Source organism: Kogia breviceps, chromosome 1, assembly GCF_026419965.1.
Source record: "Kogia breviceps isolate mKogBre1 chromosome 1, mKogBre1 haplotype 1, whole genome shotgun sequence".
NCBI lineage: Eukaryota > Metazoa > Chordata > Mammalia > Artiodactyla > Physeteridae > Kogia > Kogia breviceps.
Genome location: NC_081310.1, coordinates 91,131,040 through 91,147,506, shown reverse-complemented (window position 1 = coordinate 91,147,506; position 16,467 = coordinate 91,131,040). Strand labels below are relative to the sequence as shown.

The 16,467-nt window shown below is 62.4% G+C and overlaps 10 non-coding genes across 10 annotated transcripts; 6 read left to right on the top strand and 4 right to left on the bottom strand.

Moving 5' to 3' along the window:
* Nucleotides 1–1,268: 1,268 nt before the first annotated feature.
* TRNAG-GCC (transfer RNA glycine (anticodon GCC)) lies at nucleotides 1,269–1,339 on the bottom strand. The gene has a single exon. It is a non-coding gene; the product is annotated as a tRNA-Gly (tRNA).
* Nucleotides 1,340–2,969: 1,630 nt separating this feature from the next.
* TRNAL-CAG (transfer RNA leucine (anticodon CAG)) lies at nucleotides 2,970–3,052 on the bottom strand. The gene has a single exon. It is a non-coding gene; the product is annotated as a tRNA-Leu (tRNA).
* A 589-nt stretch (nucleotides 3,053–3,641) lies between these two features.
* TRNAD-GUC (transfer RNA aspartic acid (anticodon GUC)) lies at nucleotides 3,642–3,713 on the top strand. Its single transcript has one exon. It is a non-coding gene; the product is annotated as a tRNA-Asp (tRNA).
* Nucleotides 3,714–4,547: 834 nt separating this feature from the next.
* On the top strand, nucleotides 4,548–4,619 carry TRNAG-UCC (transfer RNA glycine (anticodon UCC)). Its single transcript has one exon. It is a non-coding gene; the product is annotated as a tRNA-Gly (tRNA).
* Nucleotides 4,620–4,882: 263 nt separating this feature from the next.
* TRNAE-CUC (transfer RNA glutamic acid (anticodon CUC)) lies at nucleotides 4,883–4,954 on the top strand. The gene has a single exon. It is a non-coding gene; the product is annotated as a tRNA-Glu (tRNA).
* A 4,119-nt stretch (nucleotides 4,955–9,073) lies between these two features.
* On the bottom strand, nucleotides 9,074–9,144 carry TRNAG-GCC (transfer RNA glycine (anticodon GCC)). The gene has a single exon. It is a non-coding gene; the product is annotated as a tRNA-Gly (tRNA).
* Nucleotides 9,145–10,777: 1,633 nt separating this feature from the next.
* On the bottom strand, nucleotides 10,778–10,860 carry TRNAL-CAG (transfer RNA leucine (anticodon CAG)). The gene has a single exon. It is a non-coding gene; the product is annotated as a tRNA-Leu (tRNA).
* A 593-nt stretch (nucleotides 10,861–11,453) lies between these two features.
* On the top strand, nucleotides 11,454–11,525 carry TRNAD-GUC (transfer RNA aspartic acid (anticodon GUC)). The gene has a single exon. It is a non-coding gene; the product is annotated as a tRNA-Asp (tRNA).
* Nucleotides 11,526–12,359: 834 nt separating this feature from the next.
* TRNAG-UCC (transfer RNA glycine (anticodon UCC)) lies at nucleotides 12,360–12,431 on the top strand. Its single transcript has one exon. It is a non-coding gene; the product is annotated as a tRNA-Gly (tRNA).
* A 263-nt stretch (nucleotides 12,432–12,694) lies between these two features.
* Nucleotides 12,695–12,766, top strand: TRNAE-CUC (transfer RNA glutamic acid (anticodon CUC)). Its single transcript has one exon. It is a non-coding gene; the product is annotated as a tRNA-Glu (tRNA).
* Nucleotides 12,767–16,467: the final 3,701 nt, after the last annotated feature.

Genomic DNA, 16,467 nt, shown 5'->3' with positions numbered 1-16,467 from the left:
ACATGGACAAAACCCCAGTGCCCATCAACGCCGATGGCTGGCACAGGCAGACGTGGTGTGTACGTGCTGTGGAATATTACTCAGCCATACAAAAAGAGTGAGATATTGCCATTTGCACCAATAAGGAGGGACCCAGAGGATATTACACTTAGCGACGTAAGGCAGGCAGAGAAGCACAAAGAAATGTGGAATCTATACCGTACCACAAACGAATGTATGCGCCAAAGAGAAACAGACTCACAGACATAGGAAACACACTGTTCGTTACCCAAGGGGAAAGTGCAGGGCAGGGAAAAATACGGAGCTGCGATGAACGGAGAGGAAATACTATATACATCAAGCACATAAGCAGCAAGCATTCACCGTACAGCACAGGGAAATGTATACATATGTCGTGATAAGGTATAGTGGAAAATAACCTGGGAAAGGACATGTAACTGAATCATCTTGCCGTACACCTGAATGTAACACAATGTTGTAAAGCAACCGCAACCGCACTGCTATGAAAAGGAGAAGAAGGCGAAGTGGGCAAAAGGAGGAGGCCAACGGCACAGAGGCAAGGGCAGGATCCTTGACAACGTAGGATTTGGAAAGGATCCGGGGAAAAGTGGGGAGATGGGGTGGGGTGGGGGTGTTTGTGGGAGTAGGCTGGAGGCTGAGGTGGTGGTGCTGGTGGTGCTGTCCCGAGGGCTGATGCCGTTGGTGGGAGCAGAGGTTCAGGGGAGGGCGTGGTGTTTGTCGTGCTGATGGTGCTGGTGGCAGTAGCGGTGGAGGAGCGGGCCGGTGTTGGAAACGTATTTCTGTGGAGGGTCAAACTCGAGTGCAGTCTGCGATGATTGTGTGGGCTTCTTTTGAACTCCTCGTGCAAGTGAACGCTTTGGGGACTCTCCAGGAAAATGGGATGGATCACTGCCAGAGGTGGCGACTCCCTTGCTCCTGGTTGTGCAAAGGTGAAGAGGTTGGGCTGTGCGGGTGCCAGTGTGGGGTGTTTCTTACAGTGAAGAGCGTGACACAGGCGGGGTCAGGGTAAGGAAGAGAACAAGGACAAGGAAGGGGTCTGGGCGTAAGAGTGGCTGAGCCCGCAAGGTGTCAGGTCCTGGAGGCCTGGCTCCCGGGTGTGTGTGGGGTGGGGGCGTCTGCGTGGGAAGGTCCGGGACCTGAAGGTGCGGTGGTGAGCGAGCTGTTGGCAGGACCGGTGCCTTGATTGTGGCAGCGGGGAAGCCCAGCTCCGCTTTGGGGCTGCGGGAACCAAAAGGGGGCGCTGTGGCTGCATGGGCCGGGAATCGAACCCGGGCCTCCCGCGTGGCAGGCGAGAATTCTACCACTGAACCACCCATGCACTGATGGCCGCCGGCGCCCGCCGCGGCCCCAGCGGTGCTCGCCGCCAACCGCCGGATCCTGGTCACTGCTCGTCCCGTGGGCATGTGCTCCATTTGAGCAGGAGGCCGACGGGCCACCTGAACGAGAGGCTCCGGGCACGCTGGCGACCCCGGGGCGCGAGGCGGTCGCAAGCACCGAGGGACGGAGGGACGCGGGCGGGCTCGGCCCGCCCTGCGCTTTCTCTGCCGTCCACGGCCGCCGCGAGACCGTCGCTGTCGCCAGAGGAAGCCAGGAGCCGCACGGGCCTGGCCCGCGCCCGAATCTCAGTCAGGGCGGGCGAGGCGTGGCCGCTGCGGCTGAGCACCGACGTTCCTCTCAACCGCCGCCGCCGCCGCCGCCGCCGGGCCCCGACGCACAGTCCCTCTGGCGGCTGGCTTTCTTGCCGGTGCGGGGCGTACGAGGGCGGGCGGGGGCAGGGATCGGAGCTCGGGGCTGTGCAGGGACGGCGAGCGTGGGAGGTGGACCCCGGGCACCGCCGCCGCCGCCGCCGCCGCCGCCGAGCGGCGCTTAGGCCGAAAGAGCAAAGGTGTCTTAGCCTCGCTTCTGCGCTCTGCGCCCACCCCTCCCGCGGTGTCCCGCTCTGCTACGTTGGTTGTGAGGAGAAGCACTTTGGCAGACTGGCTGCTGGCTCGCGGACAGCCCGGTGACGGAGGGAGCGACCCAGGGTGTGGCTGGGTGCTGCCGGAGCCGCGGCTTCCCCGAGGGACTTGCGCTGGGGCGCCGAGGCGGCTGACTCGTGCTGGGGGCCGGACGTGTGTGGTGGGTGACAGGGCATCCAGGGCTTCCGCTCACTACTCACTGGAGCACCGTTCCTGGGAGCGACTCGTGCACCAGGCCCCGTGCAGGGAGGGCCCCCTGTTGGCTGGCCAGCAGGCAGGCAGGCAAGCAGGTGTGGTCCGGCCAGGGCCCCAAGGCGAAAAAGCAGCGAGGGGCACGCACCACAGGCCGGCAAGGTGGTGTCGGCGGCCACCTCGGTGTGGCTGTGGAGGAAATGGAACGGGCAGGCGGGCCGTTGGGGCTGACGGGAAGGACAGGATGTTGGAAAGACGGAGAGCTGCTGGTGGCGGAAGTGGAAGAAGGGCTGTGAGAGCGAGTCCGCTGTTCACCAGGCAGAAGTCGGAGGGTGGGCGAGGCGTGGAGGGCTTTCCACACGCGGCCGTTGTGCGTGTGGCGGTGGGGGCGGGGGGGAGCGGGAGTGGGAGGGAGGGACGCAGGCAGGCAGGCAGGCAGACAGGCAGGCAGGAAAGACCAGCAGCAGCAGCAGCAGCAGCAGCAGCAGCCGCAAGCAGGGGAGGAAAGATGTGCTGCGAAGGACTGAAGGTTTTCCAGGTGTGGGTGCAGGAAGGAGGGGGCATAGGAACCGGCGGGGAGGGCGTTTGTCCGGAAAGCCCGTCGCCGGAGGTTTCGTAGCGGGCCGTTTCTGCCAGGCCCCTGGCCGCGGCTGAGAAGGTCCCGCGTCTGAGAGGCGTGGATGTCCGGGCCGGAGTTTGGAGAGGCCGCAAGAGTGCACGGCGCGACGGACTGGAAGGCAGTAAAGCGCTGCCATGGGGGGGCCGGGTGCTTTTGTCGGGCGGGCCAAAAGGCTGGCTTGTCAGGAGTGGGATTCGAACCCACGCCTCCAGGGGAGACTGCGACCTGAACGCAGCGCCTTAGACCGCTCGGCCATCCTGACGGCGGGGCTGGGCGTGCGCGTGGCCGCTCGGCTGGCTGGGACCGGACGCGACGCGAACCCCGGTGCCCTTGGCGGGACGCGGTGCTCCGCGCCAGGCGCGCGGCCGTGTGGCTGAGCGACGGAGCGGGCGCGCGGCGGCCGACGGGGAGCAAGGCCAGACGACGCGCCTGGCTCCGCCGCGGTGGCGCCCTCGCCCGCCGCTGGCCCCGGACGCAGCCGGGCCGCGTCGGGCCAGCCCCTGCCGCCGGCCCCCCACCCGCGCCTCTCCTCGCCGGCCAAGGCCCGGCGCGCGCACCGCCCCTCCTCGCAGCCTTGCTTTCGGTCTCGGGCCCCCTCCTCCCGGCGCCATCGCCGCGTTGGAGGCAACAGGCAGCGCGCGCTCGGAGTTTTCAGCGCCACGGGGGTCCGAGTCCCTGTCGGGGTCGGGGGCTGCTGCTCTGGAGGACGCGCTTGGTGTGGCATTGGGTCGGGTCGGGCACGCGCCGGCCGCCCGTAGCGGGCAGGGGGCCGGAGGGCAGGGGGCCGGAGGGCAGGGGGAGGCGTCGGCAGGCAGCCCGAGAGCGGGCGTGTGCGGGGGTGGTCGCCGCCGTCCTCGTTAGTATAGTGGTGAGTATCCCCGCCTGTCACGCGGGAGACCGGGGTTCGATTCCCCGACGGGGAGGCAACACGCCCTCTTTTGGTGGCTGGCGCCGCTCTCTGTCCTGCCGCCTGGCTCCCAAGGGCCCTTCTTCTCGTCCCTCCGCCCTCCAGCGAAGCGCAGGGCGCCAGCGCGTGCCCAGCCTGCCCACCCTCGACCCCCTCCAGCCCTCCAGCCCTTCCGCCTCGCCGGGCGCTCCGTCGCCACGGCCGAGCGACGGCCTCCTCTGGACCCCACAAGCGCCCGAGGACACTGCGGCCCGCCCAAAGTGGCTGTGTCAGTAGGCTCCTTGCGTGGCGACGCACAGCTGCGCAACTATGCACAGCGGCCTGGACGGGTGGGAGGCGGATGAGTGCCGTCCCCTGTCGGTGCGGGAAGTGGCCTGGCCCAGCGCCCGGTGGAGAAGGGCTTTGGCGAGCCGGGGACTGGCAGACGCGTGCCCCGGGGGCGGGGGCGCGCCGCGGCGTGGAGCCGAGGGACCTGGAGCAGCAAGGCAGCGAGAGCGCCCCCCTGAGGCGGTCGGGCGGGTGGCCTGGTGCAGCTTCGTAGGGCTGGCGCGGGTGGGGCGCCGGGGGGCCTTGGTGGCGCCCGTGACATCACAGAGCTGCCGGCCGGCGGGGCGTCGGGGCAGGGCTGCTCCAAGCGGCGGCTTCGGCGGCGGAGGCTGAGAAGGAGGGGGAGGACGAGGAAGAGAAAGGGGAGTAGGAGGAGGGAGAGAAGGAAGAGGAGTCGAGGAGGAGGAGGGGGAGGGGGAGGAGGAGCAAGAGGAGGGGGAAGAGGGCGAGGGGGAGGAGGAGGCGACGAAAGTGCGCTCGGGCGAGCCCGGTGCCGGCGTCTCGGGGCGGCCCGGTCCGTGCAGCGTTGGTGGTATAGTGGTGAGCATAGCTGCCTTCCAAGCAGTTGACCCGGGTTCGATTCCCGGCCAACGCAGCGGGCTGACCTTTTGCCGAGCTCCGCGGGGGGCCTGTGAGGGAGAGCTGGGAGCAGGGAGCTAGCTGGCCCCAGCGGCTTTTCTTGTGTGTGCGGGAAGCAGGCACGCAGTGTTCTGAGGGTGCTGCAAGCAGGCAGGGCGGGAGGACACGTGGATTGCCAGCGACGGCGCGTGGCTGGACTTGGAAAGGCCGCGTCTTGGCGCCAAGGTGGCGCCGAGCGGGTGCTACGGGTCCAGCAGGAGCACGGCTAGAGCCCGACGCTCCCTGGTGGTCTAGTAGTTAGGATTCGGCGCTCTCACCGCCGCGGCCCGGGTTCGATTCCCGGTCAGGGAAGCCTTTCTTCTTCCTCTCAACCTCCCACCGTCCACATGGCACTTTTAGGCCACGCTTGCTCCGCGGCCTCGGCGCCCCGGGACCACAGCCACCCGGCGCCCTGCACCTCCAGCCCAAGCCCTGCCACGCAACCTCCACCCTCCCTCCCCGGCCAAGCCTTTTGGCCGCACTGGCGCGCGCCCTCGCGAGGCCTCCGACGGCCCGTGTCTTCCTTTTCGGACGCTTGCCTCAGCCCCCAACACGAGTGGCCGGGGCAGCGCCTCTCCCCGCCGTGGCTGTGGCCACGAGCAAACGCGCCCGCCCGTGTTTGGACTCTCCAGCAGCACCGCTTCTCCCCCACGGCGACGTCGGCGGCGGCGCCGACGGCGAGGGCGGTGTCACACGCGGTGCCTTCCGACAGCGCCGGATCCCCCGTGGAAAGGAGCACCGGTGGGCAGACGGGTGCTTCGCACCACCGCAGCAGGTTTCCTGAACGCCTTGCCGGTGCCTTGGGGGTGGCTGACAGTGTGGGATGACGGTGTTTGTGGCCGTGGTCGGTGGCCACCCCACGCCGGTTAGGGAACGGAGCAGGACGACCCCATGGAGAGAAGGCGGCGGCGGGCCGCGTGCCGTGCCGGGAGGTGCGAGGAAGGGCCTGGGGTGTCTGGCTGGAGCGCGGGCAGGAGCGGGAGGTGTTGGGCTGGCGGGGACCTGGCCCGGGAGAGCGGCTGGCCACTCAGGCAGGGGCTCAGCAGAAGCTTGGGGTGGTGGCGGCACCTGGCCCGGCAGGTGTGTGCGGGTGCGTGAGATCAGGGCGCGGGGTGGGCCTGAAGTAGCAGTGGGTCTGAGGAGCAGCGGCGGAAGTGAGACTTCCGGGCGGGACATGTGACAGCCGGGCCTGGGACACAAGGAAAAGGTGGCGGGGAGCGGGGTCTGAGCCTGCAGGCTGGGGGGAGGGGCGGGGTGTGTGAGTGCGCTGTGGGGCGAGGAAGATGGTGGGAGAGGACCCCTTCGCGGTGGGGTGGAGGGTGAGCGCCCCAGACTGGTGTGCTGTGCGGGAAGGTGGTCGGGCTAAGCAATGGGTTGGGACCGGGGGCGGTGGGTAGGAGGCAGCTAAGAGGACGACAGAAACGGAGGGCGCCACAGGGGCTAGGCGGGGTCCGAATGGGGTGGGGGCATTCTACTGCCCCAGAGACATACATCACCTCTCATCGGGGTTAACCATCCAGTCTCAGGTGTGTGTGGCGGCGGGGGTGGGGGCAGCAGGGGTTGAGGTTGAAAGAGGCCGAAGGAGAGGTCCCGTATGATCCAGCAATCCCACTCCTGGGTGCGTACCCGGAAATGACGAAACAAGAGTTCAAAACGGCACAAGCACCTCCAAGTTCACCAAATAGCGGCACTATTTGCACTAGCCAAGACATGGAGAAAAACCCAAGTGCCCATCAACGGGTGGCTAGTACGAGAAGAGGTGGTATACATGTACTATGGTGTATGACTCAGCCGTTAGTAAAAAAGAATGCAATATTGCCATTTGCGGCGACAAGAATGCTCCCAGGGAAGATTACGCTTAGTGAAGCACGTCCGACAGAGAAGCCCAAAGATATGTGGAATCTCAAAAGTACTACCAACGAACCTATGGGTGCAAAACAGAGACAGACTCACAGGCCTAGAAAACACACTGATGGCTACCCGAGGAGAAAAGGAGGGGTGGAGGGATAAATTGGGAGCTCCATGAACAGATACACAGTACTTCCTATAAATGAGACAAACAACAAGGATTTACAGAATAACACAGGGAATGATATTCAGTATCCTGCAATAACGTATAATGGAAATCAATCTGAAACAATATTAGACATGGAAGACAGTATCCCCTTTGCTGTACACCTGAAACTAACTCAGTATTGTTAATCAACTCTTCTTCCTAAACCACGAGTACTAGTACTTAAAAGCAAGTAAGTAAAAAAAAAGTTTTAAAAAGAAAGAAAAAAGTAAGTAAGTAAATAAAAACAACGAACACAATAAATAGGAGAAACATGAGCCACCAGATGATCCAGCAATCCCCGTCGTGGGTACACGTCCGCCCAAGAGCAAAACTGTTGTTTGAAGAGATCCACGCACCCCCGTGTTTGTAGCAGCACTACGTGCCACAGCCAAGACGTAGAAAAAACCCATGTGCCCATCAACGGTCGGCTGGCAGGAAAAGCTGGGGTATATATGTACTGTGGAATATTACTCAGCCATTTCAGAAAATGAAATATTGCCATGTGCCACAATAAGGATGGTCCTAGAGGATATTCCACTTAGGGAAGTAAGTCTGACCGAGAAGCACAAAGATCCGTGGAATCTAAACCATAATAGAAAAGAACGATTGTGCAATAGAGAAACAGACTCACAGACATAGAAAACACACTGATGGTTACCCGAGGAGAAAGGGAGGGGTGGAGACATCAGTCAGGAGCGGCGATGAACAGATACACCGTAGTTCATATAAAAGACGTAGGCGACACGGATTTCCGGAATCACACGGGGAATGATATTCAATATCCTGTAGTAAGCTATAACGGAAAGCAACCTGAAACAATATGAGACACGGAAAACAGTATCCATGTTGCTGTGCACCTGAAACTAACTCAATCTTGTTAATCAATTTTTCTTCCAAAATTACAGCTACTAGTTCTTATAAGTAAATGAATAAATAACTATTAAATGCATAAATAAAAACAACACACTAAATAAATAGGTGAAATATGAGCTCTCATATGATCCAGCGACCCCCATCGTGGGTACACATCGGCAGAGGAGAGAAAGTGTCACTTGAAGAGATCCGTGCACCCTCGTGTCCACAGCAGCACTGCGGGCCACAGCCAAGACATGGACAAAACCCCAGTGCCCATCAACGCCGATGGCTGGCACAGGCAGACGTGGTGTGTACGTGCTGTGGAATATTACTCAGCCATACAAAAAGAGCGAGATATTGCCATTTGCACCAATAAGGAGGGACCCAGAGGATATTACACTTAGCGACGTAAGGCAGGCAGAGAAGCACAAAGAAATGTGGAATCTATACCGTACCACAAACGAATGTATGCGCCAAAGAGAAACAGACTCACAGACATAGGAAACACACTGTTCGTTACCCAAGGGGAAAGTGCAGGGCAGGGAAAAATACGGAGCTGCGATGAACGGAGAGGAAATACTATATACATCAAGCACATAAGCAGCAAGCATTCACCGTACAGCACAGGGAAATGTATACATATGTCGTGATAAGGTATAGTGGAAAATAACCTGGGAAAGGACATGTAACTGAATCATCTTGCCGTACACCTGAATGTAACACAATGTTGTAAAGCAACCGCAACCGCACTGCTATGAAAAGGAGAAGAAGGCGAAGTGGGCAAAAGGAGGAGGCCAACGGCACAGAGGCAAGGGCAGGATCCTTGACAACGTAGGATTTGGAAAGGATCCGGGGAAAAGTGGGGAGATGGGGTGGGGTGGGGGTGTTTGTGGGAGTAGGCTGGAGGCTGAGGTGGTGGTGCTGGTGGTGCTGTCCCGAGGGCTGATGCCGTTGGTGGGAGCAGAGGTTCAGGGGAGGGCGTGGTGTTTGTCGTGCTGATGGTGCTGGTGGCAGTAGCGGTGGAGGAGCGGGCCGGTGTTGGAAACGTATTTCTGTGGAGGGTCAAACTCGAGTGCAGTCTGCGATGATTGTGTGGGCTTCTTTTGAACTCCTCGTGCAAGTGAACGCTTTGGGGACTCTCCAGGAAAATGGGATGGATCACTGCCAGAGGTGGCGACTCCCTTGCTCCTGGTTGTGCAAAGGTGAAGAGGTTGGGCTGTGCGGGTGCCAGTGTGGGGTGTTTCTTACAGTGAAGAGCGTGACACAGGCGGGGTCAGGGTAAGGAAGAGAACAAGGACAAGGAAGGGGTCTGGGCGTAAGAGTGGCTGAGCCCGCAAGGTGTCAGGTCCTGGAGGCCTGGCTCCCGGGTGTGTGTGGGGTGGGGGCGTCTGCGTGGGAAGGTCCGGGGCCTGAAGATGCGGTGGTGAGCGAGCTGTTGGCAGGACCGGTGCCTTGATTGTGGCAGCGGGGAAGCCCAGCTCCGCTTTGGGGCTGCGGGAACCAAAAGGGGGCGCTGTGGCTGCATGGGCCGGGAATCGAACCCGGGCCTCCCGCGTGGCAGGCGAGAATTCTACCACTGAACCACCCATGCACTGATGGCCGCCGGCGCCCGCCGCGGCCCCAGCGGTGCTCGCCGCCAACCGCCGGATCCTGGTCACTGCTCGTCCCGTGGGCATGTGCTCCATTTGAGCAGGAGGCCGACGGGCCACCTGAACGAGAGGCTCCGGGCACGCTGGCGACCCCGGGGCGCGAGGCGGTCGCAAGCACCGAGGGACGGAGGGACGCGGGCGGGCTCGGCCCGCCCTGCGCTTTCTCTGCCGTCCACGGCCGCCGCGAGACCGTCGCTGTCGCCAGAGGAAGCCAGGAGCCGCACGGGCCTGGCCCGCGCCCGAATCTCAGTCAGGGCGGGCGAGGCGTGGCCGCTGCGGCTGAGCACCGACGTTCCTCTCAACCGCCGCCGCCGCCGCCGCCGCCGCCGGGCCCCGACGCACAGTCCCTCTGGCGGCTGGCTTTCTTGCCGGTGCGGGGCGTACGAGGGCGGGCGGGGGCAGGGATCGGAGCTCGGGGCTGTGCAGGGACGGCGAGCGTGGGAGGTGGACCCCGGGCACCGCCGCCGCCGCCGCCGCCGCCGCCGAGCGGCGCTTAGGCCGAAAGAGCAAAGGTGTCTTAGCCTCGCTTCTGCGCTCTGCGCCCACCCCTCCCGCGGTGTCCCGCTCTGCTACGTTGGTTGTGAGGAGAAGCACTTTGGCAGACTGGCTGCTGGCTCGCGGACAGCCCGGTGACGGAGGGAGCGACCCAGGGTGTGGCTGGGTGCTGCCGGAGCCGCGACTTCCCCGAGGGACTTGCGCTGGGGCGCCGAGGCGGCTGACTCGTGCTGGGGGCCGGACGTGTGTGGTGGGTGACAGGGCATCCAGGGCTTCCGCTCACTACTCACTGGAGCACCGTTCCTGGGAGCGACTCGTGCACCAGGCCCCGTGCAGGGAGGGCCCCCTGTTGGCTGGCCAGCAGGCAGGCAGGCAAGCAGGTGTGGTCCGGCCAGGGCCCCAAGGCGAAAAAGCAGCGAGGGGCACGCACCACAGGCCGGCAAGGTGGTGTCGGCGGCCACCTCGGTGTGGCTGTGGAGGAAATGGAACGGGCAGGCGGGCCGTTGGGGCTGACGGGAAGGACAGGATGTTGGAAAGACGGAGAGCTGCTGGTGGCGGAAGTGGAAGAAGGGCTGTGAGAGCGAGTCCGCTGTTCACCAGGCAGAAGTCGGAGGGTGGGCGAGGCGTGGAGGGCTTTCCACACGCGGCCGTTGTGCGTGTGGCGGTGGGGGCGGGGGGGAGCGGGAGTGGGAGGGAGGGACGCAGGCAGGCAGGCAGGCAGACAGGCAGGCAGGAAAGACCAGCAGCAGCAGCAGCAGCAGCAGCAGCAGCCGCAAGCAGGGGAGGAAAGATGTGCTGCGAAGGACTGAAGGTTTTCCAGGTGTGGGTGCAGGAAGGAGGGGGCATAGGAACCGGCGGGGAGGGCGTTTGTCCGGAAAGCCCGTCGCCGGAGGTTTCGTAGCGGGCCGTTTCTGCCAGGCCCCTGGCCGCGGCTGAGAAGGTCCCGCGTCTGAGAGGCGTGGATGTCCGGGCCGGAGTTTGGAGAGGCCGCAAGAGTGCACGGCGCGACGGACTGGAAGGCAGTAAAGCGCTGCCATGGGGGGGCCGGGTGCTTTTGTCGGGCGGGCCAAAAGGCTGGCTTGTCAGGAGTGGGATTCGAACCCACGCCTCCAGGGGAGACTGCGACCTGAACGCAGCGCCTTAGACCGCTCGGCCATCCTGACGGCGGGGCTGGGCGTGCGCGTGGCCGCTCGGCTGGCTGGGACCGGACGCGACGCGAACCCCGGTGCCCTTGGCGGGACGCGGTGCTCCGCGCCAGGCGCGCGGCCGTGTGGCTGAGCGACGGAGCGGGCGCGCGGCGGCCGACGGGGAGCAAGGCCAGACGACGCGCCTGGCTCCGCCGCGGTGGCGCCCTCGCCCGCCGCTGGCCCCGGACGCAGCCGGGCCGCGTCGGGCCAGCCCCTGCCGCCGGCCCCCCACCCGCGCCTCTCCTCGCCGGCCAAGGCCCGGCGCGCGCACCGCCCCTCCTCGCAGCCTTGCTTTCGGTCTCGGGCCGGGCCCCTCCTCCCGGCGCCATCGCCGCGTTGGAGGCAACAGGCAGCGCGCGCTCGGAGTTTTCAGCGCCACGGGGGTCCGAGTCCCTGTCGGGGTCGGGGGCTGCTGCTCTGGAGGACGCGCTTGGTGTGGCATTGGGTCGGGTCGGGCACGCGCCGGCCGCCCGTAGCGGGCAGGGGGCCGGAGGGCAGGGGGCCGGAGGGCAGGGGGAGGCGTCGGCAGGCAGCCCGAGAGCGGGCGTGTGCGGGGGTGGTCGCCGCCGTCCTCGTTAGTATAGTGGTGAGTATCCCCGCCTGTCACGCGGGAGACCGGGGTTCGATTCCCCGACGGGGAGGCAACACGCCCTCTTTTGGTGGCTGGCGCCGCTCTCTGTCCTGCCGCCTGGCTCCCAAGGGCCCTTCTTCTCGTCCCTCCGCCCTCCAGCGAAGCGCAGGGCGCCAGCGCGTGCCCAGCCTGCCCACCCTCGACCCCCTCCAGCCCTCCAGCCCTTCCGCCTCGCCGGGCGCTCCGTCGCCACGGCCGAGCGACGGCCTCCTCTGGACCCCACAAGCGCCCGAGGACACTGCGGCCCGCCCAAAGTGGCTGTGTCAGTAGGCTCCTTGCGTGGCGACGCACAGCTGCGCAACTATGCACAGCGGCCTGGACGGGTGGGAGGCGGATGAGTGCCGTCCCCTGTCGGTGCGGGAAGTGGCCTGGCCCAGCGCCCGGTGGAGAAGGGCTTTGGCGAGCCGGGGACTGGCAGACGCGTGCCCCGGGGGCGGGGGCGCGCCGCGGCGTGGAGCCGAGGGACCTGGAGCAGCAAGGCAGCGAGAGCGCCCCCCTGAGGCGGTCGGGCGGGTGGCCTGGTGCAGCTTCGTAGGGCTGGCGCGGGTGGGGCGCCGGGGGGCCTTGGTGGCGCCCGTGACATCACAGAGCTGCCGGCCGGCGGGGCGTCGGGGCAGGGCTGCTCCAAGCGGCGGCTTCGGCGGCGGAGGCTGAGAAGGAGGGGGAGGACGAGGAAGAGAAAGGGGAGTAGGAGGAGGGAGAGAAGGAAGAGGAGTCGAGGAGGAGGAGGGGGAGGGGGAGGAGGAGCAAGAGGAGGGGGAAGAGGGCGAGGGGGAGGAGGAGGCGACGAAAGTGCGCTCGGGCGAGCCCGGTGCCGGCGTCTCGGGGCGGCCCGGTCCGTGCAGCGTTGGTGGTATAGTGGTGAGCATAGCTGCCTTCCAAGCAGTTGACCCGGGTTCGATTCCCGGCCAACGCAGCGGGCTGACCTTTTGCCGAGCTCCGCGGGGGGCCTGTGAGGGAGAGCTGGGAGCAGGGAGCTAGCTGGCCCCAGCGGCTTTTCTTGTGTGTGCGGGAAGCAGGCACGCAGTGTTCTGAGGGTGCTGCAAGCAGGCAGGGCGGGAGGACACGTGGATTGCCAGCGACGGCGCGTGGCTGGACTTGGAAAGGCCGCGTCTTGGCGCCAAGGTGGCGCCGAGCGGGTGCTACGGGTCCAGCAGGAGCACGGCTAGAGCTCGACGCTCCCTGGTGGTCTAGTGGTTAGGATTCGGCGCTCTCACCGCCGCGGCCCGGGTTCGATTCCCGGTCAGGGAAGCCTTTCTTCTTCCTCTCAACCTCCCACCGTCCACATGGCACTTTTAGGCCACGCTTGCTCCGCGGCCTCGGCGCCCCGGGACCACAGCCACCCGGCGCCCTGCACCTCCAGCCCAAGCCCTGCCACGCAACCTCCACCCTCCCTCCCCGGCCAAGCCTTTTGGCCGCACTGGCGCGCGCCCTCGCGAGGCCTCCGACGGCCCGTGTCTTCCTTTTCGGACGCTTGCCTCAGCCCCCAACACGAGTGGCCGGGGCAGCGCCTCTCCCCGCCGTGGCTGTGGCCACGAGCAAACGCGCCCGCCCGTGTTTGGACTCTCCAGCAGCACCGCTTCTCCCCCACGGCGACGTCGGCGGCGGCGCCGACGGCGAGGGCGGTGTCACACGCGGTGCCTTCCGACAGCGCCGGATCCCCCGTGGAAAGGAGCACCGGTGGGCAGACGGGTGCTTCGCACCACCGCAGCAGGTTTCCTGAACGCCTTGCCGGTGCCTTGGGGGTGGCTGACAGTGTGGGATGACGGTGTTTGTGGCCGTGGTCGGTGGCCACCCCACGCCGGTTAGGGAACGGAGCAGGACGACCCCATGGAGAGAGGGCGGCGGCGGGCCGCGTGCCGTGCCGGGAGGTGCGAGGAAGGGCCTGGGGTGTCTGGCTGGAGCGCGGGCAGGAGCGGGAGGTGTTGGGCTGGCGGGGACCTGGCCCGGGAGAGCGGCTGGCCACTCAGGCAGGGGCTCAGCAGAAGCTTGGGGTGGTGGCGGCACCTGGCCCGGCAGGTGTGTGCGGGTGCGTGAGATCAGGGCGCGGGGTGGGCCTGAAGTAGCAGTGGGTCTGAGGAGCAGCGGCGGAAGTGAGACTTCCGGGCGGGACATGTGACAGCCGGGCCTGGGACACAAGGAAAAGGTGGCGGGGAGCGGGGTCTGAGCCTGCAGGCTGGGGGGAGGGGCGGGGTGTGTGAGTGCGCTGTGGGGCGAGGAAGATGGTGGGAGAGGACCCCTTCGCGGTGGGGTGGAGGGTGAGCGCCCCAGACTGGTGTGCTGTGCGGGAAGGTGGTCGGGCTAAGCAATGGGTTGGGACCGGGGGCGGTGGGTAGGAGGCAGCTAAGAGGACGACAGAAACGGAGGGCGCCACAGGGGCTAGGCGGGGTCCGAATGGGGTGGGGGCATTCTACTGCCCCAGAGACATACATCACCTCTCATCGGGGTTAACCATCCAGTCTCAGGTGTGTGTGGCGGCGGGGGTGGGGGCAGCAGGGGTTGAGGTTGAAAGAGGCCGAAGGAGAGGTCCCGTATGATCCAGCAATCCCACTCCTGGGTGCGTACCCGGAAATGACGAAACAAGAGTTCAAAACGGCACAAGCACCTCCAAGTTCACCAAATAGCGGCACTATTTGCACTAGCCAAGACATGGAGAAAAACCCAAGTGCCCATCAACGGGTGGCTAGTACGAGAAGAGGTGGTATACATGTACTATGGTGTATGACTCAGCCGTTAGTAAAAAAGAATGCAATATTGCCATTTGCGGCGACAAGAATGCTCCCAGGGAAGATTACGCTTAGTGAAGCACGTCCGACAGAGAAGCCCAAAGATATGTGGAATCTCAAAAGTACTACCAACGAACCTATGGGTGCAAAACAGAGACAGACTCACAGGCCTAGAAAACACACTGATGGCTACCCGAGGAGAAAAGGAGGGGTGGAGGGATAAATTGGGAGCTCCATGAACAGATACACAGTACTTCCTATAAATGAGACAAACAACAAGGATTTACAGAATAACACAGGGAATGATATTCAGTATCCTGCAATAACGTATAATGGAAATCAATCTGAAACAATATTAGACATGGAAGACAGTATCCCCTTTGCTGTACACCTGAAACTAACTCAGTATTGTTAATCAACTCTTCTTCCTAAACCACGAGTACTAGTACTTAAAAGCAAGTAAGTAAAAAAAAAGTTTTAAAAAGAAAGAAAAAAGTAAGTAAGTAAATAAAAACAACGAACACAATAAATAGGAGAAACATGAGCCACCAGATGATCCAGCAATCCCCGTCGTGGGTACACGTCCGCCCAAGAGCAAAACTGTTGTTTGAAGAGATCCACGCACCCCCGTGTTTGTAGCAGCACTACGTGCCACAGCCAAGACGTAGAAAAAACCCATGTGCCCATCAACGGTCGGCTGGCAGGAAAAGCTGGGGTATATATGTACTGTGGAATATTACTCAGCCATTTCAGAAAATGAAATATTGCCATGTGCCACAATAAGGATGGTCCTAGAGGATATTCCACTTAGGGAAGTAAGTCTGACCGAGAAGCACAAAGATCCGTGGAATCTAAACCATAATAGAAAAGAACGATTGTGCAATAGAGAAACAGACTCACAGACATAGAAAACACACTGATGGTTACCCGAGGAGAAAGGGAGGGGTGGAGACATCAGTCAGGAGCGGCGATGAACAGATACACCGTAGTTCATATAAAAGACGTAGGCGACACGGATTTCCGGAATCACACGGGGAATGATATTCAATATCCTGTAGTAAGCTATAACGGAAAGCAACCTGAAACAATATGAGACACGGAAAACAGTATCCATGTTGCTGTGCACCTGAAACTAACTCAATCTTGTTAATCAATTTTTCTTCCAAAATTACAGCTACTAGTTCTTATAAGTAAATGAATAAATAACTATTAAATGCATAAATAAAAACAACACACTAAATAAATAGGTGAAATATGAGCTCTCATATGATCCAGCGACCCCCATCGTGGGTACACATCGGCAGAGGAGAGAAAGTGTCACTTGAAGAGATCCGTGCACCCTCGTGTCCACAGCAGCACTGCGGGCCACAGCCAAGACATGGACAAAACCCCAGTGCCCATCAACGCCGATGGCTGGCACAGGCAGACGTGGTGTGTACGTGCTGTGGAATATTACTCAGCCATACAAAAAGAGCGAGATATTGCCATTTGCACCAATAAGGAGGGACCCAGAGGATATTACACTTAGCGACGTAAGGCAGGCAGAGAAGCACAAAGAAATGTGGAATCTATACCGTACCACAAACGAATGTATGCGCCAAAGAGAAACAGACTCACAGACATAGGAAACACACTGTTCGTTACCCAAGGGGAAAGTGCAGGGCAGGGAAAAATACGGAGCTGCGATGAACGGAGAGGAAATACTATATACATCAAGCACATAAGCAGCAAGCATTCACCGTACAGCACAGGGAAATGTATACATATGTCGTGATAAGGTATAGTGGAAAATAACCTGGGAAAGGACATGTAACTGAATCATCTTGCCGTACACCTGAATGTAACACAATGTTGTAAAGCAACCGCAACCGCACTGCTATGAAAAGGAGAAGAAGGCGAAGTGGGCAAAAGGAGGAGGCCAACGGCACAGAGGCAAGGGCAGGATCCTTGACAACGTAGGATTTGGAAAGGATCCGGGGAAAAGTGGGGAGATGGGGTGGGGTGGGGGTGTTTGTGGGAGTAGGCTGGAGGCTGAGGTGGTGGTGCTGGTGGTGCTGTCCCGAGGGCTGATGCCGTTGGTGGGAGCAGAGGTTCAGGGGAGGGCGTGGTGTTTGTCGTGCTGATGGTGCTGGTGGCAGTAGCGGTGGAGGAGCGGGCCGGTGTTGGAAACGTATTTCTGTGGAGGGTCAAACTCGAGTGCAGTCTGCGATGATTGTGTGGGCTTCT